Source organism: Heptranchias perlo, chromosome 20 (assembly GCF_035084215.1).
Source record: "Heptranchias perlo isolate sHepPer1 chromosome 20, sHepPer1.hap1, whole genome shotgun sequence".
In the NCBI taxonomy this organism is placed as follows: Eukaryota; Metazoa; Chordata; class Chondrichthyes; order Hexanchiformes; family Hexanchidae; genus Heptranchias; species Heptranchias perlo.
The window spans coordinates 5,191,280-5,217,888 of record NC_090344.1 but is presented as its reverse complement, the minus strand read 5'-3'; the positions used below and the strand labels follow the sequence as shown (position 1 = coordinate 5,217,888).

Here is a 26,609-nt window from a genome sequence, read left to right as displayed (position 1 = left end):
ATGTTTCTACTACCCCCTTTGACCCATGGACCTCAATCTTACTGATAAGCCTACCGTGCGGCACTTTATCAAACACCTTTTGAAAGTCCATATGCACCGCATCAACTGCGTTGCCTTCATCTCCCCTCTCTGTTAACTCAACAAAAAACTCTATCATTTTAGTTAAACACGATTTGCCTTCAACAAACCCATGCGGGCTTTCCCTAATCAATCCACAGTCGTCCAAGCGTCTGTTAATTCTGTCCCGGATTATCGTTTCTAAAAGTTCCCCCACCATTGAGGTTAAACTGACTGGCATATAGATGCTGGCTTTATCCTTACAACCTTTTTTGAACAAGGATGTAACGTTTGCAATTCTCCAGTCCTCTGGCACCACCCCCGTATCTGTGGATGTTTGTAAGATTATGGTCAGTACCTCCTGCTATTTCCAACCTTCCTTCCCTCAGCAGCCTCCGATGCATCCCATCCGGACCGAGTGACTTAACTACTTTAAGTACAGCTAGCCTTCCGAGTACCTCTTCTTTATCAATGTTTAGCCCATTCAGGATCTCAACTGTATTTACCTTTACGGAGACTCTGGCAGCATCTTCTTCCTTGGTAAAGACGTATACAATGTATTCATATAATATCTCTGCCATCCTCTCTGCCTCCATGAATAGCTCTCCTTTATGGTCCCTTATCAGAGTACGGCTCCTACTGCCCGTTTAATGTTTACATGCCAGTTTATGTTGGCCGCCAGCTTATTCTCACACTCTCTCTTTGCCCGTCATTTCCTTTTTCACTTCCCCTCTGAACTTTCCATATTCAGCCTGGTGAATGAATGAATGAAAAACATGCTGGATTTCCGTCAGTCTGAAACAGAAAGTTATTGGTTGATTAATGGCGATTTGAACAACTATTCGTCTTTTTACTGAGTTTAATGAGTTTTGCGAAATTAATACAACAAACTATTTTGTAAAACTTAATCCCCTGAATGGGACCCGGCCCCGTCTCCCAGCACTGAGAACATTTGAAGACGGCAACTATCTTCCGAGCATTTCGTATAACCGTTTACACAGCAGAGTTTCCGTAGTGTAGTGACTATCACGTTCGCCTCACACGCGAAAGGTCCCCGGTTCGAAACCGGGCGGAAACATTTTCAAAACGTCATCCACTAAAAATCAATAAATATGAAAACACGCAAGATTTCACTATGTCGTGAAATATGAATAAATTACAGAACCGGTATATTTTCCTTTCTCTGTCCAGTTTTACACACACTCAAACATTACACAGATACCGAAAATATATCTCCCTCACTTCAGTTTCCTGCCCTGCCTGTGTAGAAATCTCCTCTCAAAGCTACTCATTGCGACTGTTTTTTGTTGATTTGTGAAAGATTTTTAAAGGACCCTGAAGAGCTTCCTCGGTTAATAACTATAGTTCTAAACAGCATGGCAGCCGCGGCAACAAACACATCCGTTTTTCGAAGTTCGATGTTCCCCAGCTCCCGGATTGAGTGAGGCCACGACAGCAACGACATTCAGGCCGCCTGTCCGGCCCCGCTCCCTCCAATCACAGGTTGCTGGCGGAAGGCCGCAAATACCGCCTCAGACAGCGCAATACTGCCGATCCCTGGGAAACAATATACCACCGAAGCTTTGACAACACATCGCAGGCATCATTTGTCCCGCAAACATAGATACTTGCCAGCTGTTTCAAAATTTATTGCCTGAACAAGGATTTGATTTCTGCACACTCAAATCACGAGCCGCTTATAGAAATCTCAGAGTCTACCGACTGAGCGACCCAAGCTCAATATACGAAAAAGATCCATTGTACAAATTTATGGTAGGACTCTGAATTATCCTTCGTGAACGTCGAACTGAGTTGAAGATCCCTTTTATAAAATTCTCAGTAACGTGTTGAGGAGAATCCTTGTTTCTGTTGAACATGATGTAAGAAACATGGACAGTGAACTCTTGAGTTTACAATTCTTCTTGTTTGTGCCAAATGTCTTCTCATTCGTTAGCACCAATTAAAATAACCCTTTATCCAGTGGCTCAAAAGCTAAACTTGCCCCACACGGGAGTTGGAAAAGGCCTCTCGACCTTTCATGTATTAACATCTGTAAGCTGAATAATTTCATCCGTTACACAGTGACACCAGGCAGCAGATTTCCCTTCCAAATTTTCCCCACTCGAAACTTCCAACCGATGAATATCCGCTGAACGAAAAGAAGAATTGTGTGTTTGGTTCTTCAGATTTAAAGATTTCGTACCGGCGCCTTTGCCATATCAGCTGACGCTAATCGCCCCCTCTCCCCCTGTAAACAAGTAAACTCGCACCTACTGTTGTAAGACGGTAGGCCAGAGGAACCCAAGTGCCCACATGGGAACACTAAGAAGCAGATGCGTGACGGAACATACCAGTTGTACCTTGATCTCCGGTCAAAATGTTCGGAGTAAAATGTTCGACTGTTCTCGGTGCGGCTGAAACTCACAACCTGGGCATTTCTGAAGCTGATAAAAGTGCCGCACGCTGACCGCTTGCGCTACAAGAGCTTCGAGATCTTTCTCCGATTTCTCCAAGAAGCCTCCAATCAAGATGCACTTCGATAAATATCCGCAGTGGCCTTTAAAAGCCCTGGAATCTGAAACAAAACCCCAGAAGATAAGAACTTTTAATTATATTATTATTAACTTAGGGACAATTTTTGATGGTACTTTAAGGAGGATTTGGGGAAAGTGTGAGACGAAACTGGGAAACTCTCCCTGGGATGTCGTTGATTGAAGAGATGGGCGTTATTTCATTTGAAAACCGAGGCTCGGAACTTTCTGATGGAGAAGTGTGACAGAAGATTGTGGTTCGTGACAGTTGCCGGTGAGATCGAGAGGAGACGGAGAAAAGTCAAAGTCACAGCTGTGACAGCTCAAGTGCCCTGCTTATCTGTAATATTTAAAAAGTAATGTACACTACGGGGCAAACCGAATTGGTATCGCTTATCAAAAATATTAAAAGACACGGGGTCAAACGCGGATTTGTGAAGAGGGAATGGTTTTAACCCCCAAAGCGAAATCATTCCACATGAATCTGAAGTGTCTTGGGGAAAACGGCAGTGCGAACCGTTACGTTCGTGTCATGACTTGAAAGACCCACCAATTACCGACAGTATCTTTGAACGAGTTGTGTCAGCAAAACCGTGATTGAAGCCGCTTTGCATTTGTCAAACGTGTAGGTGACGATATTGGGATTGATAAAGGTCGATATCAATTATTTGAAATATCACGATACGTCATGACCCGAAAATCGACTGTAAAATCGAGTTTTTCCTATCAGTCCTGAATTGAAGGGAAAGGCGCACCAATCAGATCAGGGAAACGAAGAGCAGAATTGGTGAATGAAACTTGCACGATTGAAAATCCCTGTTTGTCGGAAGATTCAGTCCCCAGTGGTGGAGAGGATTGGTATTTCGAGCAGTTATTCACCAGCCTCAATTTCAATAATTTCCCGTTGCTGACAATGAGATGAGTCGAAATGAGCAGGTCCAACGAGCCAGTCTGTAACACAGGCCAATGTCTCAGTGCAGCTCATTACCCAGTCACTGGGCTCCATTATAGCCGCTCCTGTCAGCAACACACAAAGAGAAATTGTAAATCTGAAACAGAAAGAGATAATGTATAAAACTTTATATCTACCACCAGGTTTTCCCTTTTTTCGGCTTTTAAAACAATCTGTTTCACAGTTTGTCAAACCCGAAACAGCCTCTGGGATTTGCCGATTGTAATTTCAATGGAAATTGCGGCCGTCACTAATTATCGGAACAAATATACCCGCTGAGGATTCGGGGTTGTTATTGGTTTATTTATATCAGTGAGTGACCGATTTTAAACTAGGTGAGGGTCTAAACATAAGGTAAAAGCCTGGGATAGACAAGAGATTCTTCAATGTATCAAGTTAAATTACACTGATTCCACCAACACTGCACATCACATCCCTTAAACATTGTTAACTGTTACTATATAAAACTGGTGAGGGTGGAAATGGGAAATAACCGAAAAAAACCTTAATTGTATCAAACTTATTATTATTATTATACAAACAATGCACAGCCTATCCCTTAAAAAAGACTCAATGTAAAACCAGTCGCCAGTCCCAGAGCCGCTGTGCCCGTGATGTGATTTGCATCCGATTCTGACTGACTTCGTATCAGACGCGCTCCCGTCAACAGTAAACGGATGGGGCCGGATCGATAAGAGCAAAATGAGGACCGACCTCCGCATAACCTGTACTCATAATTTAACCATTTTTGCCCCGGTATCATTCTGGTGAATCTGCGCTGCACCCTCTCCAAGGCCAATATTTCATTCCTGAGAGGTGGTGCCCAGAACTGAATGCAATACTTTAAATGGGGTCTCAGCAGGGATTTCTATCTGTAACATACTTCCCCCCTTTGAATCCCGGTTTCCCTGAAATAAAGGCCAACATGCCATGAGACATTTAAATTCATTTTTCGAACATTCCACTGGCTTTTAGCGATTTCTGTACTTGGACCCCTAAATCTCTCTGCTCCTCCACAGTTCCTAGATTCTCACCATTTAGAAAATACTCTGATCTATCTTACTTCAGTCCAAAGTAGATGAGCTCATACTTGCCCATTTTGAAAGTTTGAACAGACTGGCGCTCTTCTGTATAGAAAAGAGAAGGCTGAGGGGTGACCTGATATCGGACTTTAAGATTATGCAAGGGTTTGATAGGTTAGACGTAGATAAGGTGTTTGCACTTGTGAATGCGGGGACTCCAAATCATTGGGGCCATGATTATAAGGTAGTCACTATTTAATTCAATATGGCATTCAAGAGGAACACATTCACCCAGAGAGTGGTTAGAATGTTCAATTCGCTCCCACAAGGAGTAGTTTAGGCGAATAGCATGGATTCGTTGACGGCGAAGCTAGATAAACACATGGAGGAGAAAGGAATATAAGGGTCTGCACATACGGTTAGATGAGGAGGGGTTGGCGGAGGCTTGTCTGCAGCATAAACACCGGCATAATCTAGTTGGGCCGAATTGCCTGTTTCCGTGATGTACATTCTTTGTAATTCTATGTAACTCCATCTGCCGCAATTTTGCCAACTCACTTAATCTTTCAGTTTCCCTATGCTTCCATTTACAATATTCACTGTGACACCTAAATTGGTGTCAGCGACAAACGTGGATATAAGAACATAAGAGCATAAGAAATAGGAGCAGGAGTAGGCCAATCGGCCCCTCCAGCCTGCTCCGCCATTCAATAAGATCATGGCTGATCTGATCCTAACCTCACATCTAAATTCATGTCCAATTTCCTGCCCGCTCACCGTAACCCCGAATTCCCTTTACTTCTAGGAAACTGTCTATTTCTGTTTTAAATTTATTTAATGATGTAGCTTCCACAGCTTCCTGGGGCAGCAAATTCCACAGACCTACTACCCTCTGAGTGAAGAAGTTTCTCCTCCTCTCAGTTTTGAAAGAGCAGCCCCTTATTCTAAGATTATGCCACCTAGTTTTGTTTCACCCATCCTTGGGAACATCCTTACCGCATCCACCCGATCAAGCCCCTTCACAATCTTATATGTTTCAATGAGATCGCCTCTCATTCTTCTGAACTCCAATGAGTAGAGTCCCAATCTACTCAACCTCTCCTCATATGTCCACCCCCTCATCCCCGGGATGAACCGAGTGAACCTTATTTGTACCGCCTCGAGAGCAAGTATGTCTTTTCTTCAGTATGGACACCAAAACTGTATGCAGTATTCCAGGTGCGGTCTCACCAATACCTTATATAACTGCAGCAATACCTACCTGTTTTTATATTCAATCCCCCTAGCAATAAAAGCCAACATTCCGTTGGCCTTCTTGATCACCTGCTGCACCTGCATACTAACTTTTTGACTTTCTTGCACGAGGACTCCCAGATCCCTTTGTACTGCAGTACTTTCTAGTTTCTCACCATTAAGATAATAACTTGCTTTCTGATTTTTTCTGCCAAAGTGCATAACCTCACATTTTCCAATATTGCATTGCATCTGCCAAATCTCCGCCCACTCACCCAGCCTGTTGATATCCCCTTGAAGGTTTTTTATGTCCTCCTCACTCTCTACTTTCCCTCCCATCTTTGTATCATCTGCAAACTTTGATGCGTTACACTCGTTCCCCTCCTCCAAATCGCCAGAATATGCGGCAGTCTATTCCGTCGTCTACGCATTTATACACCGGGTCTCTTCCTCCCACCTTCTAACTAACTCCCTTCCCGTTTCGATAGGTTGCTTTAAATTCTACGCGCTCCCATTTATGTTAACAGTATCTTCTGTGGTACCTCATCGAATCCTTCTGGAATTCAATATTATATAACATCCATAGACACTCCATTATCGACCACGTTAGATATATCTTCAAAAAGTTCAACTCGCTTTGTTGGACTTGACTTTATAAATCCATGCTGGTTCTCTCTGATTACTTCATATTTATCCAAGTGCTCAGGCATTCCTTCCTTAATAACGAATACTGGTAACGTCCCCACCACGGACGTCAGCCTAATGGGTCTATAATTTCCAACTTCATCTCTGCTACCCATCCTAAATAATGGAGTGACATTGACAATGTTTCAATCAAAGGACCAATTCCTGAATCAAGATATTTTGAACGATCATGACTAAAGCATGTACAATTTCCTCGCCTATTCCTCTTAGTCCCCTCGGGTGGTAACGATCAGGTCCTGGAGATTTGTCTATCTTTAATCTAATTATTTTCTCCATTGCCATTATTTTACTTATACTGAATCCCCATGATTTATTTACAGTTGTCCTCGTGTCTCTGGTATGTTATCCTCATCCTTTTCTGTGAAGTAAATATTTAGCAATTCTGCTATTTCCTGATATTCAATTACAATATCACCTCCATCTGTCTTTAAAGGGCCCACATTACTCTTAGTCACGGTTCTTTCTCTTCATGTACTGGTAAAAATCTTGATTGTTGTCCTCATTTTCCCTCACAGGTTTTTCTCCTTTTCCCTGATTGTTCCTCTTCCGGTTTTTAGTTTCAGCACCGCAAGAAATAATACTTTGCAATAAAGTTCGGCTCATTAGTTCTTTACTGTCAGAGAGAGAATTGTCTGATCCCCTAATTTATTTAATGTAACAAACACAAGCACACATAATCATCGGTGTATCAATGCACTGATGGATGCACAAAGATAAACACAGCGAAAAAATGCAGGAAGTATCGGGATTCACAGGGAAACGGACAAGCGAAATCGACAAAATCAAACGGTCTGAACCCCGAACAGACAATAACGTGTCGCTGATAGATGTTATTGAGAGGAGGTGTGAACAAGTTGTCACCAATTGGCGCTGTGGCTTAGCTGGTTAAAGCATCTGTCTAGTAAACAGGGGATCCTGGGTTCAACTCCCAGCAGTGCCTTATGCAACTTATTATTTTCACCTAATTTGTGGAATGAAGCGACAAAATAACACTGTGGTGTTTGGATTTGTTCAGGTTTCAGGCTGGAACAGATATCAAGATGACTGCTCAAAAACGCACTTTCATTATTCAGACAGACCTCTCATTGAATGTGTCTCCAACACGTTCTTGTTTCTGGTCTCGTTGGGGTCGGGGTATAATTCACGATTTGAAGTTTAAACCCGGAAGTAGTCCAAATTCTGACCGAGACTTGTGATCTTGACCAGCGGTGCAAACTTTTGCAAACTGGAAAATGAAAGTTCCCAAATCACTCCACCTGAATCCCCGGGCCCTGACGAAATATATCCCAGGCTGTTAATAGAAGCAAGGAAGGAAATAGCGGAGGCTCTGACCATCGTTTTCCAATCCTCCCTGGTTCCAGGTGTGATGCCGAAGGATTGGAGGACTGCTGAAGATGTACCGTTGTTTAAAAGGGAGAAAGAGATCGATCGAGTAATTACTGGCCAGTCAGAATAACCTCGGTCAGGCTGAAGGTATTCCATTAAATCTACACTGTACTTCCTCCACAGCCAATACTGGGAGGAGGGGACTCTTGACTGACAAGCCTCAGCTACACCTGGAGAGCAAACTCACGCTCTCTCTTATTCCTGGGATGTGCTACTGTTGAAAAAAAAAGGTGAGTATCTCTATACCTTTAAACTCTCTGTCTCTCTGCACAGGTATTGACAGTGTATTGTAGGACGGTGTGAATGTCTTTATACCTTTAAACTCTCTGTTTCACTGCACAGCATTGACAGTGCATTGTAGGACGGTGTGAGTGTCTTTCTACCTTTAAACTCTCTGTTTCACTGCACAGCATTGACAGTGTATTGTAGGATGGTGTGAGTGTCTTTCTACCTTTAAACTCTCTGTTTCACTGCACAGCATTGACAGTGTATTGTAGGATGGTGTGAGTGTCTTTCTACCTTTAAACTCTCTGTTTCACTGCACACCATTGACAGTGGATTGTAGGACGGTATGAATGGGATGAGGGTCTGTGGGGCGAAGTGTAGCCGATTGGGAGCAGCGCCCATTTGCGGGCTGAGTATTGCACGCTTGATTTTGTCTCTCCCTTCTATCTTTCTTTCTCTCTTTCTTCCTTTCACCTCCCTCTCTCCCATTCTTTCTTTCACTCTCATTTCATTCCTCTTATTTCGTGCTTTTTCTTTCTGCCCCAGCACCTTTGTCTGTATCCTATTTTTGTATTCTCGTGTGTCTCTGTTGGATGATCCAAAATTCAGACCCGCCGCTGCCTCCAGCTTTTTCTTCCTTCCACAATCATGGTCTATTTCTTTGAGACTTTCCTGCGGCCTTGCCTACTCTAACACTCACTTTCACATTCTTACACCTTTAAGTTTGCACTGCATCGACCGCTGTTTCTCGGGGGCACATGTCCCGTTCGCATCAATGTTCATTTGTGCCTTGAAACCAGTCGATACATTTCGATCTGTTCCAGAGACAAGCTCAAAGAAAGCAGGGCTGGCATTCGGAAGGACAGCGCATACTTTTCCGTGAAATTTCCATGGGGTATCTTGTGACACGGGGGATGTTAACTGAAGAACTGGGTTTTGTTTCCATGGTCGTTCGCGCTTTTCCCCGAGCAGTTGATTTGCGGTAGAGACGGGCGGCGCGACATAGCTGCGAAAGACGGATGAAAGCTGCACTTTTAGCAATCTGGGCGGTGCAGGAAAGTCGGAAATGTTCCGCTTGATCGTAATAGGTCTGTGTAAATGTCCGATTGTAAAGGAATGAGGAGAAATGAAAAGAGTGGCAATGGTGAAAAAGTGTCGATTACAGGAGGTTGGCCGTGAGCGAAAGGTCCTTTGAATGTTCGTCGCGGAGGGGATTTTGTTCCGAAACCGCAGACTTTAAGCGCGTGGGTAAAGTGAAGTTGGAGCTTTGTCCTTGGGTCAAATTGGGTGTTTTCAGGAAAACGGCCATTGTGAAATCACAAGAATGGAGACAGAAAATGCTGAAAACGCTGAGCAGGTCAGGCAGCGCCTGTGGAGAAAGAACCAGAGGTAATGTTTCAGCTTGATGACATTTGTCATCCGAACTGAATGGTTTGCCGTGTGTGTGAGTAGCTTTGTTGTCTAAGATGCTGACTTCCATTTCTGAATTATGTAGGTGCGAATGGCACTGCTGCCAAAATTTGTAGAGCTTTTCATTTTGGCCGCCTCACCAAAAACCCTTCATTGGTAAGAAGTGCTTTTCCGCATTGCTGGTTTACACGTGTTTGAACAATTCAGCAAAGTCTGGATTACCACCCAACTGTATCTTACACGGAGGTGTTGGGAGTGTAAGGGGTGATCGAGGTGAAGTTTCAACCAATGTGCACAATGGCGGCCTGGTGAACCGAGTACCTCTTTTTCGTCAGCATAATATAAAAGATATGTACCATAATTATGAATTTCTTCTTTGCATCACACTAAGATTTATTATCAGAGAATGTACATGATCAGGTCGATTTACGTCACGCTCCGGTCGCTTTGCATCGCCTCCGACAAATAGAATAGAATCAAAGAAAGGTCACAGCACGGAAAGAGTCCATTCGGCACATCGAGTCCATGCCGGCTCTCTGCAAGTGCAATCCAGACAGACCCACTCCCCCACCCTTTCCCTGTCGCCCTGTATTCTCTTTCGTTTCAAATACTTATCCAGTTCTTTATTGAAGACAATTATTGAATCTGCCCCCACCACCCCCTCGGGCGGTGTATTCCAGACCCTAAACACTCGCTGTGTAGAAAAGTTTTTCCTCATGTCACCTTTGGTTCTTTTGCCAAACACCTTAAATGTATGTTATCTGGTCCTTGAACCTTCCACCAATAGGAACAGTTTATCTCTTTCTACTCTGTCTGGATCCTTCATCATTTTGAAAACCTCTATTAAATCTGCTCGTAACCGTCTCTGTTCCAAGCAGAACAACCCCAGCTTCTCCAATCTATCCATGAAACTTATGCCCCTCATCCCTGGAATCTTTACAGTAAATCTCTTCTGTGGGGATTCGGTATTAACATCGCCGAATCCCCCACCATTAACATACTATTGGTTACCATTAACCAGAAATTTAACTGGACCAGCCACATGAATACTATGGTTACAAAAGCAGTTCAGAGGCTGGATATTGTGCGGCGAGTGAATCACCTTCTAATTTCCAAAAGCCGTTCAACCATCTATAAGGCGCAAGTTGAGTGAGTTGGAATAATCATGTGATGGCCATCGACCTGAAACGTTAACTCTGTTTCTATGTTTAAAGATTCTGCCTGACCTGCTGAGGATATGCACATTTACAGTTTTGATTTCAGGTTGGCAACATAGCCAGTATTTTAATTTTGAATAAAGGGGCTTTCGCATATTTTTGCGTGCGACGAGGTGACCGAGAGGTTAAGGCGATGGACTGTTAATCCATTGTGCTGTGCACGCGTGGGTTTGAGTCCCATCCTCGTCGTTATTGTGTTTAAGTTTTGTTTCTCTCCTTCAATCCACACAGAAGGTCTGGTCAAAGTCCCATCCTTCTCGAAACGGCAGACAGAGGGTTTTGCATTATTTGCTGAAATCAGCAACAGTTCCTTCCAGGAAGGTGTTGAGATTGTAAGGTCGCGAAGTATCAGATTGTACAGTGGTGTCATTGTAAAAAGAGTAAATCTAATGTTCAACCTATGAGAAACGTATGTACCATCATGATGATTTATGTCCGGATCATTCAGTGTCTGTGTCTGTTAAAAAGGGATGTGCTGTAAGTCCCGGATCATTCCGTGTCTGTGTCTGTTAAAAAGGGACGTCCTGTAAGTCCCGGATTATTCCGTGTCTGTGTCTGTTTAAAAGGGATGTGCAAAAAGCCCCGGATCATTCTGTGTGCGTTTTACCCGATTTTCTTGATACCTTTTTCCTTCTGAACTGAAATGACGATCCTCTCTCGGGAAGAAGGTTCACCGCCTGCTTCGGGCAACTGGTTGGAAAAGTAACAAAAACTGATGAGGCCAAGTTCATTCTGCTGGACTTCCATTCCAATCTCCGCACTCTATCCCCCATTCAGACCCACCCCCGCCTGGACATTATAAGCTGCGATATTCATAAGGGAATGGAGAAGCCGAATATCACGGTTATAATTTTCTTGGTTGCTCAACGCTGAATAGCATCAATTGTAATGATTCAGAAGGTAATCATAGAATCATAGAATCTTACAGCACAGAAGGAGGCCATTTGGCCGTCGTGCCAGTGTCGGCTTTTTCGAAGACCTGTCCAAATTAGACCCACACCCCAGATTTTTCCCAATAATGCTGCAAATTAGTCCTCTTCAATTATGCCAATTGCCTTTTGAATGATCCCATGGAATCTGCTTCCACCACCCTTTCAGAAAGTGCGTTCCAGATCTTATCAACCTTCTGTGTGAAAAAAATTCTCCTCAATTCCCCTCTCGTTCTTTTCCCAATTATTTTAAATCTGTGATCTCTGGTTACCGACCCACTTGCCAGACGGAAACAGTTTCTCCCTACTTGCTCTTTCAAAACCACTCACTATTTTGAATATCTCTATTAGGTCTCCCGTTAACCATCTCTGCTGTAAGGAGAATAATCCCAGCTTCTCCAATCTCTCCATATTACCGAAGTCCCTCATCACTGGTATCATCCAGGTCAACCTGCTCTGAATCCTCTTCAATGCCTTTTTATCCTAAAGTGTAGTGCCCAGACCTGTACAATATACTTCAGCTGAGGCCTAACCACTGATTTGTAAGGATTAGTATGATTTCCTTTTTTTATATTCAATGCCCCTATTTACAAAGCCAAGTATCCCATACGCTTTCTTAACCGCCTTATCAACTTGCCCTGTTTTATGAATATGAACTCCCAGGTCCCTCTGCTCTTGGAACCCCCATAAATTGTTCCATTTAGATTATACTGCCTCTCCATGTTCTTCATCCAAAAGTGCATCACTTCACACTGATCGGCTTGAAATCTGTCACGTGACTGACCGTTTCACCAGCCTGTCTGTGTCCTCCTGAAGTCTGCTATTATCTTCGTCACTATTTACTCCGTTGCCAAGTTTTGTATCATCCGCAAACTTTGAAATTGTACTCCCTATTCCCACATCCAAGTCATTTAAATATAACATGAAAAGCAATAGACCTGATGCCGACCCCTGGGGGATTCCACTGCATATTTCTCCCCAGTCAGAAAAACATCCGTTCACTACTAACCTCTGCCTCCTATCCCTCAGCCTATTACTTGCCCACGTTACCACCGACCCTTTAATCCCACGTGCTTCTAGTTTTCGAATATGTCTGTTATGTATTAATTTCTAAAATGTGTCCTGAAAATAACTGTAACCCAGTAATTTTATTGTTAAACAATGAGAATACAGATATTAAGACCGAGTGATAGATCGGGTTCATTCCCATTACCCGAAGGTGACGGGACCCGAGGAGGGGAAATCCCATCTGGGTTTATATTTTCCGCAAACGGAGACGGAAAATAGCAAAACTCATTCCGTCGAAATCCAACAATTGGACGAAGATCCGACAAGCCTTTTCCCATCCGGGGTTTCCAGACCTGGCCGTTGAAGGAAGCTTGATAAGTCCATTAGGGAGCAACACCGAAAGTGAAGAAACGCAGAGATAGAGAGATACATGAAAAGAAAAATAGTATAAATCTCCAATTGTGTGATTGAGCAGAATTTAAGCTGCAGCTTAAAGGAAATTCTTCGCATGTCGTGAAATCTTAGAGGTGTACATAGGGCTGGATTATAACTTTATTTCTGAGAGAAGTAACCACTGCCTGGTAACTACAGCTCTTATTTATTTGACCATTTTACAGTGGCGGTGTGAAGTGATTTCGAATCTCAGTGAATTTCAAGACCATGCTTGACCCACTCGTTTGGTCACCCACAGGTAGCACGCGGTTGTGGACTGCGCAGGCTCATCACAGGAACTCTGCCAGACTGCATGTTCCAGACTTGTATCCAACGCGACACGTGCAGCCTGCAGCCGTGTTTGCATTGGTGGTTCAGGGTCGAACCCTCGCCTGCCGACGGCGAGACCAGGGGTTTGGTTCCAGGCCAATGCAGCTTCCTTTACCTTTTGCATCTGTACCCATGAGATCGCCTGAATTGGGATAAATTCATGTGCCGGCTTCAATCTGTACAACTTCTTGAAAGATTATCTTCATTTCGTCTACGTGTCTTTCGTGGACAAACCCTCTGCATTCTGCCCTCTGGTGTTCAAACATGCTCTGCTGGAGATAAGTCAAACCTGCCTTTTGCATCGCTGATAAGATGTGAGAAGCCAATTGGTGATTTTTGAGCAAAAACGGGGACACATCAGGGGTCATCCGGGATTTGAGCCAGTAAAACTCCCTGAGCGAGAATCAGATCCAAAGATCAACTGGCAACAGAGCCGTGCAGCCAGTGTAAAATTTCGCTGCCACGCAGCCGATCCGCCATCCTTTCAGAACACCATGGCCATTCAAACTCGCTTTCTTGTACGATATACCGTGTGGAGCAATTTCAGGTTCTACACTAATTATTTCAAATCAACAATATTAGTCTCTCTTTATCAAAATCGTTTTGAATCGACGACTTTTATTATCAAGTAACACTTTACAGAATGAATTGCTCTGAAACGACATTGTCGTCTGTCTCGGCACCGTCATAGTTTACACTCTACGATGCGTATACTTTACTCAAATTGCTGCTTTCATTCACTATGAGAGCGAACAGCCATGAATGTGGAGACATTAGCTATGAATTTATCAGCTGGGTTGTACCTTTCCTTTTCCTACTGTCTCAGTCCTTTTTTTTTTACCCTTCTCTGCTATTGTTGCCGGTTAGATCAGCCATCGCCGTTCAAGGAAGCCTGAGAAGTCCATTGGGGACAACACAGAGAGACAAGAGACAGAGACAGGGAGAGAAAGAGAGATGCATGCAAAGAAAATAAAGAGTATAAATGTCAAGTTTTGCAAACTACTAGAATTTAAGTTACAGATTGGGAGAGATTCCTTCTCGGGTCGTGAAATCTTGCAAGAGAAGATCTGACACGAATAAAAAGCACCGGCTGCGCTGCAGAATCGCTCATTCTGGGAGAGAGATAAATGCGGTCAATTAACGCCAATTAATCTATTTCAGCACTGAAGTGATTTTTGAACAGTAGCTCTGCGAGCAGAATTCAAACCTGCGCAGGAAAACCTCAATTGAATTTTGAGTCCAACGCTTTAAACACTCGGCCACCGCAGCTGTAAACGGCATGTTCATTCAGATCGGATTCCAAATGGACACATGCTGCTGTTACAAACGCGCGCATTGATGGTGCTTGGGGTCGAATTCTTACTTGTTCCGCTGGAGACCTTGGTTCGATTCCCGATACAATGCAGGATCATTCTGTAACAATGAGGAACTGAAGAGCAAAAGTATACTATTTGGCCCCGCGAGCCTTATGCACAATTCAGTGAGATCCTGGTTGATATGTAACCTACCTGCATATTATCGCCTTAGCCCCATGTCCCTTAATGCCTTTGGTTAACAAAAATCTATCAATTTCAGTTTTAAAATTAACAATTCAGCTCGCATCAACTGTCGTTTGCGGAAGAGAATTCCAAACTTCTCCCTCCCTTTGCTTGCAGAGGTGTTTCCCAACTTCACTCCTGAAAGTCCTGACCCTAATATTTCGGCTGCTTCAACGAGTCCTAGACACGCTAACGGGCGGAAATGTTTTTTTTTCTATTTACCCCATCAGTTCCCCTTAATATTTTGAAATGTTCGATCAAATCAGCACTTAATCTACTGAATTCGAGGCAAACCCGAGTTTATGTAATCTCTCCGCGTAATTGAAACTGTGGAGTCCAGGCAACATTCTAGTAAATAGACGCTGCACTCCCTTCATAGCCAATATATCCTTCCAAAGGTGCGTTGCCCAGAACTGAAGGCAATACTCCAGGTCTGGTCCAACCAGAGCTTTGTATAACTGTAAAATAATGCCTATCCCCTTGAATCTAGTCCTCTGGATATAAAGATCAACATTCCATTAACCTTTTTGATTATTTTTTGTACCTGTCCATGACATTTTAATGATGTATGTTCATGGGCCCCTAAGTCTTTTTGGACCTCCACTGTTTCGAGCTTTTCACCATTTAGAAAGTACTCTGATTTATCCTTTTAGGTCCAAAGTGGATGACCTCACACTTGACGAAATTCATATCGATTTGCCACAATTTTGCACATTCATTTATTATATTAATGCCTCTCTGTAATTTTATGCTTTCATCTGCACTGCTTACAATGCTGCCCATCTTGGTGTCATCGGCAAACTTGGATATGTGGCTTTCTATCCCGTCATCTAATATCCGCCTGAATTGGGAAAAATCCAAATTCAGTTTCAATCTCCTCGTCATCTTGAGACATTTTATTTGCTTCATGTGTATTGCGCCGACGAAACGTCGGCATTCAGTCCACTGGAGCTCAAACATCCTCCGGATATAATTCAGTTCCACCAACAGCAAAACTGAAAAGATGTGAGAAGACAATTGGTGACTTTTCACTAAAAGGCGAAACGTATGCGGTCTTGTCCGGGACTTGAACCCGGGATCGCTCGCATATCACTCAATGAAACGCCCTAAGCGAGAATCATACCCCTAGACCAACGAGCCGCTGTTATTTTAGTTTTGCAGCCAGTGTAAAAGTTGGTTGCGTCTCACAGCCGATCGACCATCCTTTCAGACCACTTCGATCCATTCAATCTCGTTTTCTATTCGGGTGGACAGCAATATCAAGTTGTGCACCAACTATTTCCATTCACCAATATTAGTCTCCCTTTACCAAATTGCTTTCGAGTGCACGACTTGAGTTATCAAGTAAGACGTTTCAGAATGAGTTGCTCTTAAAATACATTGCTTGTGAGGATACTCAGAGTCGTGTCGATTTATGGCACGCTCTGTTCCCTTTGCATTGCAACCAACACATAGAATTGAATCATAGAAAGCTTACAGCACGGAAAGAGGCCATTCGCGCCATCGAGTCCGTGCGAGATCTCTGCAAGAGCAATCCAGCTGGAACCATTCCCCCGCCTTTCCCCGAAGCCCTGCATTTTGTTTCCTTTCAAGTACTTATCCAGCTCCCCTTTGAAGGCCATGATTGAATCTGCCTCCATCACACCCTCGGGCAGTGCATTGAGATCCGAACCTCTCGCTGTGTAAAAAAGTTTTTCCTCATGTCACCTTTGGTTATTTTGCCAATCACTTTAAATCTATGTCCTCTGGTTCTTGACCCTTCCGCCAATGGGAACAGTTTCTCTCCATCTTCCATGCCGAGATCCTTCATGATTTTGAATACCTCTATCAAATCTCGACAAAACCGTCTCTGTTCCAAGGAGAACAACCTCAGATTCTCCGGTCGATCCACGTAAGTAAAGTCCCTTATCCCTGGAATTATGATAGTATTTTTTTTCTGCACCCCCTCGAAGGCCTTCACATCTTTCCTGAAGTGCGGTGTCCAGAACCCCACACAAAATTTCAGTTGTGTTCGAACCAGTGTGTTATAAAGTTTCATCCTGACTTCTATACTTTTGTACTTTTGCACTCAAGACATCTATTTCTAAAGCCCAGGATCCCGTATGCTTTTTAACCGCTTTCTCAACCTGCCCTGCCACATTCAACGATTTGTACACATAAACCCCTCTTTGTTCCTCTACCGCTTTTACATTTGTGCCCTGGAGTTTATTTTGCCTCTCCTCGTTTTTCCGACCGAAATGTATCACTTCGCATTTTTTTTGCGTTAAATTTCATCTGACCCGTCTCCGCCCATGCCACCAGCATGTCTATATCATTTGAAGTTCATCACTATCCTTATCATTTTTTACGACTCTTCCAAGTTTTGTTTCATTTGCAAATGTTGAAATTGTGCTCTGTGCACTCAAGTCCAAGTCATTAATATATAAAAGAAAAGCAGTGGTCCCAGCACTGATCCCTGGGGAACACCACTGTACAACTCTCTCCAGTTCGAAAAACAACCGTTCACCAGTAATCTGTTTCCTTCTGTTCGTCAATTCTGCATTTATGTTGTTTCTGCCCCGTTTATTCCATGGGCCGCAATCTTGATCAGAAGCAGACCATGCGGCACTTCAGCAAACACCTTTTGAAAGTCCTCATACACCACATCAACTAAATTGCCCTCATCTAACCTCTCTGTTACCTCATCAAAAAACTCTAACAGGCCTGTTAACCACAATTTGCCTTTAACAAATCCGTGCTGCCTTTCCCTAATCAATCCACCCTCGTCCAAGTGGCTGTTAATTCTGTCCCGGGTTATCGTTTCGAAACGTTTCCCCACCACTGAGGTTAAACTGACTGACCTATAGTTGCTGGGTTTAATCGTACACCCTTTTTTGGACAAGGGTGTAATCTTTGTAACTTTCCAGTCCTCTGGCACCACACACATATCTCAGGATGTTGGTAGATTATGGCCAGTACCTCTGCAATTTGCACCCTTACTTCCCTCAGCAACCGAGCATGCATCCCATCCGGACGTGGTGGCTTATCTACTTTAAGTACAGCCAGCCGTTCAATTGCCTCTTCTTTATCAATTTTTAGACAATCCAGTATCTCAACGATAACTTCCTTTGCTGAGACTCTGTCTTCTTGGTAAAGACAGATGCAAAGTACTCATTTGGTACCAAGGCCATCCCCTCTGCCTCCAGGAGTAGATCTCCTTTGTCGTGCCTAATCGGCCTCACCCCTCCTCTGACTACCCGTTTACTGTTTGCATGCCTGTCGAAGTCTCTTGGGTTCCCTTTTATGTTGGCCGTCAGTCTATAGTCATAATTCTCCTTGCCTCTCATTTCCTTTTTCACTTCCCCACTGAACTCCCTAAATTCGGCCTGGTGAATGAGCGGATAAAAAAAGTAAGCAATTCTTTCAGCCGGAAAAAGAAAGTTACTGGATGATCAATGGCGATTTGAACAAATATTCGTCTTTTTTACCGAGTTGAATGAGTTTTGCGAAATTAATACAGTGAACTAACACAATAAAGTTCAATTCCTGATCGGAAACCGCCTCAGACAGCGCATTACTGCCCATCCCTGGGAAACAAGATACTATCGAAACTTTGACAACACATCGCAGGTCCCCCTGAAAAGACACAGCTTGCCAGCTGTTCCGAAATTTGGAGCCTGGACATGGAGTTAAACGCTGGACCTTCAGCTCACTACCCACTTTAAAAGTCTGATACTCTACCGACTGAGCTACCCAGGCTCGATACTACATAAGCTCCCATCCTACATATTCATGGGAGATCTCTGAATTAACCCTGCAGCCGTCGAGCAAGGGTGAGGACCGTTTGATAAAATTCTCAGCAACGTGTTGAGGAGAATCCTTGTTTCTGTTGAACAAGATGTAAGAAACATGAACAGTGAACTCGTGAGTTTGCAATTCTTCTTGTTTGTGCCAAATGTCTTGTCATTCGTTAGCAGCAATTAAAATAACACTTTACCCACCGGCTCAAAAGCTGAACTTGTCCCACACGGGAGCTGGAAACGGCCTCTCGACCTTTCAGCGTATTAACATCTGTAAGCTGAATAATTTCACCCGTTACACAGTGAAACCAGGCAGCATATTTCTCTTCCAAATTTTCCCCACACGAAACTTCCAACCGATCAAAATCGGCTTAAAGAAAAGAATTGTTTGTTTGGTTCTTTAGATTTAAAGATCTTGTACCGGCCCCTTTGCCATATGAGCTGCCGCTAAAAGCCCCCTCTCCCGCTATGAACAAGTAAACTGGCACCTGCTATTACAGGACGGTAGGCCAGAGGAACCCAAGTGCCCACATGGGAAAACTAAGAAGCCGATTGTTGACCTCCATACGTTTGTCCCACAAGGGCGTGTTGTAAAAACGACTGGTTGTTAACAAGATGCGTTATGGAAGATACCATTTGTACCTTGAACTCCGATCAAAATGTTCAGAGAAAAAGGTTTGATTGTTTTAGAAGACGCTCGAACTCACAACCTGGTCATTTCTGGAGCCCATACTGCTATAAATAAGTAACGCACGCTTAACAATTGTACAATACGAGAGCAGCGAACAACCGACAGCATCAGCGCTCCTGCCAAACAGCTTTATTTTCGGTCTCTCAATTATCACTTCGAGATCTTTCTCAAACAGAAGCCTCCAATCAAGATGCGCTTCGTTAAATAACAATTCCTAAATCAAGAGAGTTTTGATCGATCATGACTAAAGTGTGTACAATTTCCTCACCTGTTCCATTTCATCCCCTGGGGTGGAAACCATCAGGTCCTGGAGATTTGTCGATCTTTCGCCTCCTCTTTTTCTCCATTGCCATTATTTTACTTTTACTGAATCCCCTTGATTTATTAACAGTTTTCCTCGTGTCTCTGGTATGTTAGCGTCATCCATTTCTGTGACGAGCGATGCAAAGTAAAAATTTAGCAACTCTGCCATTTCCTGATTTTCAATTACAATATCACCTCCATCTGTCTTTAAGCAGCCCACATTACTCTCAGCCTCCCTTCTTTCTCTTAATATACTCGTAAAAACCTTGAGAGTTGTCCTCATTTTCCCTCACAAGTTTTTCTCCTTTTCCCTTTTTGCTCCTCTTACGCTTTTTTTTAGTTTCAGCACCACAATAAACAACACTCCGCTGTAAAGTTCGGCTCAATAGTTCTCCAATGTCAGAGCGAGAATTGTCTGAAGCCCTGATTTATTTAATGTCACAAATACAATCACACATAATCATCCATTTATCAACGCACTGAAGGATACACAAAGATAAACACAGCGAGAAATGCAGTCAGTGTCGGGATGCACAGGTGAACGGACAAGCGAAATGGACAGAGAAAAAACGGCCTGAACCCCCAACAGTGAAGTGTCGCTGATAGATATTAGTGAGGAGGTGGGGGCACCCAGTCATCAATTGGCGCTGTGGCTTAGTTGGTTAAAGCAATCTGTTTAGTAAACAGGAGATCCTGGGTTCAACTCCCAGCAGCGCCTTGTGCAGCTCATTACCTTACCTAATTTATGCAATAAAGCGACAAAATAACAATGTGGTGTTCGTGTTTGTTCAGGTTTCAGGAGGAAACGGATAACAGAATGACTGTTCAAAAACGCCCTTTCATTCCACAGACAGACCTCTCAGAGAATGTGTCTGCAACACGTTAATGAAAGGACACGTTCTTGTTTCTGGGCTCGTTGGGATCGGGGTATAATTCACGATTTGAGGTTCAAAGCCGGACGTCGTCCGAATTTGGACCAAGACTTGTGATCTTGACCTGCCGGACAAACGTTTGCAAAGAGGAAAAAGAAGTCCTCAAATCGCTCGACCTGAATCTCCAGGCCCAGATGAAATATATCCCAGGTTGTTAACAGAAGCAAGGAAGGAAATAGCGGAGGCTCTGACCATCATTTTCCAATCCACCCTGGCAAAAGGTGTCGTGCAGGAGGATTTGAGGATTGCTAACGTTGTACCATTTTTGAAAAAGGGATAAAGGGACAGATCAAGTAAATACAGGCCAGTCGGCCTAAACTCGAGCTGAAGTATGAATCGTCATTTAGAAAGGCACGGATTAATCAAGGACAGTCAGCGTGGATTTGTTAAGGGATGGTCGTTTGAATTGAATTATTTGAGGAGGTATCAAGGAGGATCGATGAGGGTATCGCGATTGATGTAGTCAACATGGATTTTAACGAGGCTTTTGACAAAGTCCTACAGGGCAGATTTGTCAAAAATGTAAAAGCCCATTGGATCCAAGGGACATTGGCAAGTTGAATCCAAAATTGGCTGAGTCGCAGGAAGCAAGCGGTTGTGGTCGACGGGTGCTTTTGTGACTGGAAGGCTGTTTCGAGTGGGGTTCCATGCGGCTTCGTACTAGGTCCCTGCTTTTCATGGTACAGATCATTGATTTAGACTTAAATGTAGGGGGCATTATGAAGAAATTTGCAGATGATACAAAAATTGTTCCTGTGGTTGAGAGTGAGGAGGAAAGCTGTCGACTGCAGGAAGATATCCATAGAGCGGACAGGTGGATAGAAAAGTGGCAAATGCAATTCAATCTGAAGAAGTGTGAGGTAATGCATTTAGTTGAGGGGGGGGGGGCAAAAAGGCAAGGGAGTATATAATAAATATTGCAATTATTTTGCCATTTACACGCCCATTCTGCAAATTTACTAATGTCTTCCTTTATTATCCGCATTCTTCTTTGTATTAACTACAGCTCGCAATTTGGTGTCGTCCCTAAATTTTGAAATTGTACTTCCGATTCCCGTGTCCAAATCATGAATGTAAATTTTGAACAAAAGTGGTCCCAGCACCGATAAATTGTGAACAACAGTGGTCCCACCACTGATAAAGTGTTAACAACAGTGGTCCCATCACTGATATATTGTGAACAACAGTTGTGCCAGCATCGATAAATTGTGAACAACCTTGGTCCCAGCACCGATAAATTGTGAACAGCAGTGGTCCCAGCACCGATAAATTGTGAACAACTGTCGTCCCAGGAATTTTGATCTTGAACTGCAGTTGAAACTTTTGCACAAAAGAAAATAACGTCCCCAAATCGTCCCACGTGAATCTCAAATGCTTTGTGAAGAAGTCCAATAGAAACAATCAGGACTTTAAAGGCACCTCAACGACCTGAACTTTCGTTGAATGAATTGTGTTAGCCATTGCATTCGACCGTGAAATCGCTCTTGACTTTCATCTCATTGAAGCAGAGTGTGGCCGCTTTGCATCTGTGAGCATGTCGGTGGCGTCTTTACATTTGATATTGATCGCTTCCAATTTGTAAAATTTCATCAATCGTCAGGAAAAAGAAACCGAGAATCGAGTTGTCCCTCTAAGTGATGAGCTGAAGGGATTGGTGATCCAAGCAGATCTGGAAAATGCGTGGTGCAATCGGTCAGGAGTTCCAAATCCACCCTCCAGCCACTCGGCAATTATGTTGAATGAACTTTACTCTGGCCCAGTGTCGCCGCACTGAAATCGAGTATTTCTCCGGCATGTTTTTCTTCATAGTTGCTGGTTTAAGAGTGAAGACTGGCTGGTTGGATTTTCACTCCGACAAGCTTTAATCATTCATTTTTCACTGACTGTAGACAGTTGTTATATTGGTCGCTGCAATCTCAAAGTTTAGCCCAGTGAATTATTGGTTTAGCAGGTGATCTCTTCACCTGTTCTCGGTGGTGTTATCCGTTAGCGTGAAAGTTTGATTGTTCGAGCCCTTATTTTATTTTTCCTCAGGATTCATCGTCTCAAAGTTCCAGGGTTTCAACGCATGTTTTGGAATCAAGAAAATGTACCGGAATCATTGCCAGCTGAGCAGGGCTGATATTCTACCATTTACCCTGCGGTCGGGAATCAGGCACATGAATCATATAAAGGAATGGAACATTGGCTACACGGTAATTACAATTCTCCTTGACAGACAAGCCCCCGAAAGGCCCGAAGGGAGGCCGCATTCGCAGCAGGAGAGCTGGTTCGCTGTGACATGGAGATTTCTGTAGTGAGTGAGACCAGACTGTTCCTATGTTCAGATAATAAATTTCACACCCTTTATTTTGGAAAAGCAAAACGGTGGGGATTTTTGTCATAGCCCGATGTCTTTCGTGTTGTATCAGATGTTCCTCGTTGCGTTACTTTCATCTTGATCGGAGAACCAGTTCGGGCGCTCCTGTGATAAACAGCGACAATTGCCAGTAAATGTTAAATTTAACAACGACTCCACTGCGTTTTTATTCCCACTCTTAAGATGCAGTCTATAAAATGAAAAAAAATCATCACATTCAAAGCTTACAAATCTTATTAAAGTTTTGACTGTCTCTCGGTCACCACGTCAACATCGCCTTCAGTCTAAAATAGAAAGTTATCGATTGATTCATGATGATTAAAACAGGGATTCAACTACGAACAGGATTTAATTAGCTTCATGTAATTCATTTAATAAGTTCATAACTCTTTTTAAAGTTAATTCCCAAACTGGGAATCGAACCTCGCGGCGGTGAGAGTACCGAATTCTCACCACCAGGCCATTGGGGAGCTCCCAAGATTGCGCACGAGACAAAGTGGAACTGATGACATTATTTTTTCTTTCGCTCTTTCATGATTCATTCAGCTCTGTGTTTATTCTCAGGCCTCTTATCTCTCCGTCTTTTCAGCTTCTGACTGCGGATATTCCTGTGGTGAAATATCAATAATATAGAACATCTCACAGCCACGGTATATTTGCTGTTTCTCTGTGCAGTTCTGTGCAAAATCAAACTGCACGCAAATACCGACAGTGCGTCTCTCTCACTCCCCACAGAAGCAGCAGGAGATGCCACTTTAAACTGCCAGTTGCTTCAAACGATTCATGATGGACCTGCGTGACCTTGCAGCTTTCCCAGGAGCTGCATTCAGTGCGTGAATTTTGGAAATGGAAACATGTCCATCAGCAGCTTGTGGTCGTATTTTACCTCACTTTCCATTTCATGCACATGCCTACTTGCACTTGGTGATGTCATTGCCTGAACATCACATCTGTCGCGGTATTATTTCGAACAGAAAATGCCATTTTGTGCGAGCAGTTTGTCTGGCAGGAAAATGACCTGAATTACAAAGGGCCAATTAGGAACGGCCGCCTTGCTCTGCTTGTTCGCAGCAAAGAATTTTCAGCGTTTCCTTGGGGTTTAGTGTTTAGGATTCGGCGCTTTCATCACCACGGCAAAGGCTCGATTGTCTGTCTCAACATCCGCATATTATACACTCTATCATAAGTGTACTGTACTCAAATTGCTGATTTTTTCATTGTGAGGGGAAGAAACATAAATGTGTGGACATTAATTACGAATTCATCAGCTGGGTTGCACCTTTTCTTTTCCTACCGTCTCAGTCTTTCCATCTTTACCCTTCTCTGCTGGTGTTGCAGGTTCCATCCTTCTTCGCTGTTCACGATGCCTGAGAAGTCCATCAGGAGAAAACAGGCAAAGTCAAGAGACAGAGACAGGGAGAGATTAAAACATAGAAATAAATTGTGTAAATGTCAAGTTCTGCGAACGAGCAGAATTTAGAATGGAGCTTGGGAGAGATTCCTTCACGTGTCTTGCAATTTTGCAAGAGATCATTGGGCTCCGAGTTAAAAGCGTCGTTGGCGATGGAGCACCTCTCTGAGGGAGCGAACAAGGTCCGTTCGTTCAAGTTCATATTAATTTGAACACTGAACAAACTTTAAAAAGCAGCGCTGCGAACAGGATTCGAACCTGTGCAGGAAAACCCCATTGGATTTCAAGTCCAACGCCTTAACCACTCGGCCATCGCAGCGGCAAACATCGATCATGCACAGCGATAAATCAGAATGCGTCGGGTTATCACACGAGATCTGTGACACTTTGTTCTCTCAGACAGGTTTCCAACTGGAAACTTACAGCTTGTTAATGTGCTGACTTTGCTGTCTCGGTGATAGAATTCTCATTTATCACGTGAGAAACCGGGGTTCGATTTCCGGTTCGTTTCGGATTATTTTCATTCTCCATTCATACGATCGCGTGAATTGTGCGACATTCGCCCTCAGCTTCAATCTGCGCACCATTTGAGATATTTTCCATTCTCCACGTGTGTTGCGTCGAAGCTGGGTTGGAAAATCACATTGCAAGTCCAACGCCTTAATCATTGGGTCATCGCAGCTGCAAGCGACAAATCCGACACGGCTGCAGAAGAGAATGAAGAAGGTTATGACAGGAGAACTCTGAGACTGTGTGTTCATTTAGACAGGTTTCGAACTGAGCGCATGCCGCCGGCTGCTGTGCGGACTTTGTTATTTCGGTAATAAAATTCTTTCTTTCTGCGCGGGAGGCCCGGGTTCGATCACCACCCAATAGAGGAGCATTTTTCATTTTCCATTCATGAGGTCACGTGAATTGGGATACGTTGACATTAAGCTTCAATCTGAACAACATCTTGGGAAATTTCCCTTTCTCCATGTGTGTTGTCGTCGACAGAACCTCTGCATTCTGTCCTCCATGCACTGGAATTAAGACAATCCTGCCGACTACACCGCTGACAAGACGTGAGAAGCCAATTAGTGATTTTGAACTAAAAATGGTATCACCGCAGGGCTCGTCCGGGATCTCTCACATAACAATCAGCAAATCCCCAAAGCGAGAATCATACCCCAAGATCAACGAGCCACTGATAACAGAGGGGTGAAACCAATGCAGAATTCTGTGCCACCCACAGCCGATCGGCCACCATTCTGTCCATCCTATCACTTTTTCTATTCCGATGTACGGCAATGTGAAGACGTACATTAACTATTTCATATCAACAATATTAGCATCTCTTTACCACATTCGTTTCGAATGTGCGAGTTGTAATATCAAGTGAGACTTTGCAGAATTAATTGCTCTAAAGCTACATTGTTGTCTGTCTCGGCATCCGCAGATTATCCACAAGTATAACAGTGACTCCACTTCAAAAATACTTCATTGGCTGTAAAGCGCTTTGGGAGGTCTTGATGTCGTGAAAAGCGCTTTATAAATACAAGATTTTGTTTTTATACTGGGCTAAAAGTACTGATGATTTCACTATGAGGACGAAGCGACATCGATATGTGGACATTGGCTCAGAATTCATCATCTGGATTGGTCCTTTACTTTTCCTCCCGTCTCAGTCTTTCGATCTTTACCGTTCTCTGCTGGTGTCGCAGGTTCGATGAGCTTTGGCCGTTCAATGAAGCTTGAGAAGTCCATCAGGGGAAAACAGAGAGTGACAGAGACAGGGAGAGATAGAGAGGTAAAAGTAAAGAAAAAAAAGCCTGAATATCAAGTTAGCAGAATTTGAAATGTAGCTTGAGAGAGATGGAATCATACACTCATAGAATCGTTACTGCACAGAAAGAGGCCATTCGGCCCATTGAGCCTGCCCCGGCTCTCTTTAAGAGCAATCCAGTTAGTCCCATTCCCCCGTTCTTTCCCTGCAGACCCGCAAATATTTTTCCTTCAAATATGAATCAAATTCCTTTTAGAAAGTCACGATTAAATCCGCTTCCACCACCCTTTCAGGAGATCTATTCCAGATTATAACTACTCGCTGATTAAAACGTTTTTCCTCAAATCGCCTTTGGTTCTTTTGTCAACCAACGTAAATCTGTGTCCTCTGGTTC

At 43.5% G+C, this 26,609-nt stretch overlaps 5 non-coding genes across 5 annotated transcripts; 4 read left to right on the top strand and 1 right to left on the bottom strand.

Moving 5' to 3' along the window:
• The first annotated feature begins 1,062 nt into the window (after window positions 1-1,062).
• On the top strand, window positions 1,063-1,135 carry trnav-cac (transfer RNA valine (anticodon CAC)). The gene has a single exon. It is a non-coding gene; the product is annotated as a tRNA-Val (tRNA).
• A 6,231-nt stretch (window positions 1,136-7,366) lies between these two features.
• trnat-agu (transfer RNA threonine (anticodon AGU)) lies at window positions 7,367-7,440 on the top strand. Its single transcript has one exon. It is a non-coding gene; the product is annotated as a tRNA-Thr (tRNA).
• A 3,405-nt stretch (window positions 7,441-10,845) lies between these two features.
• trnan-guu (transfer RNA asparagine (anticodon GUU)) lies at window positions 10,846-10,927 on the top strand. The gene has a single exon. It is a non-coding gene; the product is annotated as a tRNA-Asn (tRNA).
• A 9,464-nt stretch (window positions 10,928-20,391) lies between these two features.
• Window positions 20,392-20,466, top strand: trnat-agu (transfer RNA threonine (anticodon AGU)). The gene has a single exon. It is a non-coding gene; the product is annotated as a tRNA-Thr (tRNA).
• A 4,221-nt stretch (window positions 20,467-24,687) lies between these two features.
• trnas-uga (transfer RNA serine (anticodon UGA)) lies at window positions 24,688-24,769 on the bottom strand. Its single transcript has one exon. It is a non-coding gene; the product is annotated as a tRNA-Ser (tRNA).
• Window positions 24,770-26,609: the final 1,840 nt, after the last annotated feature.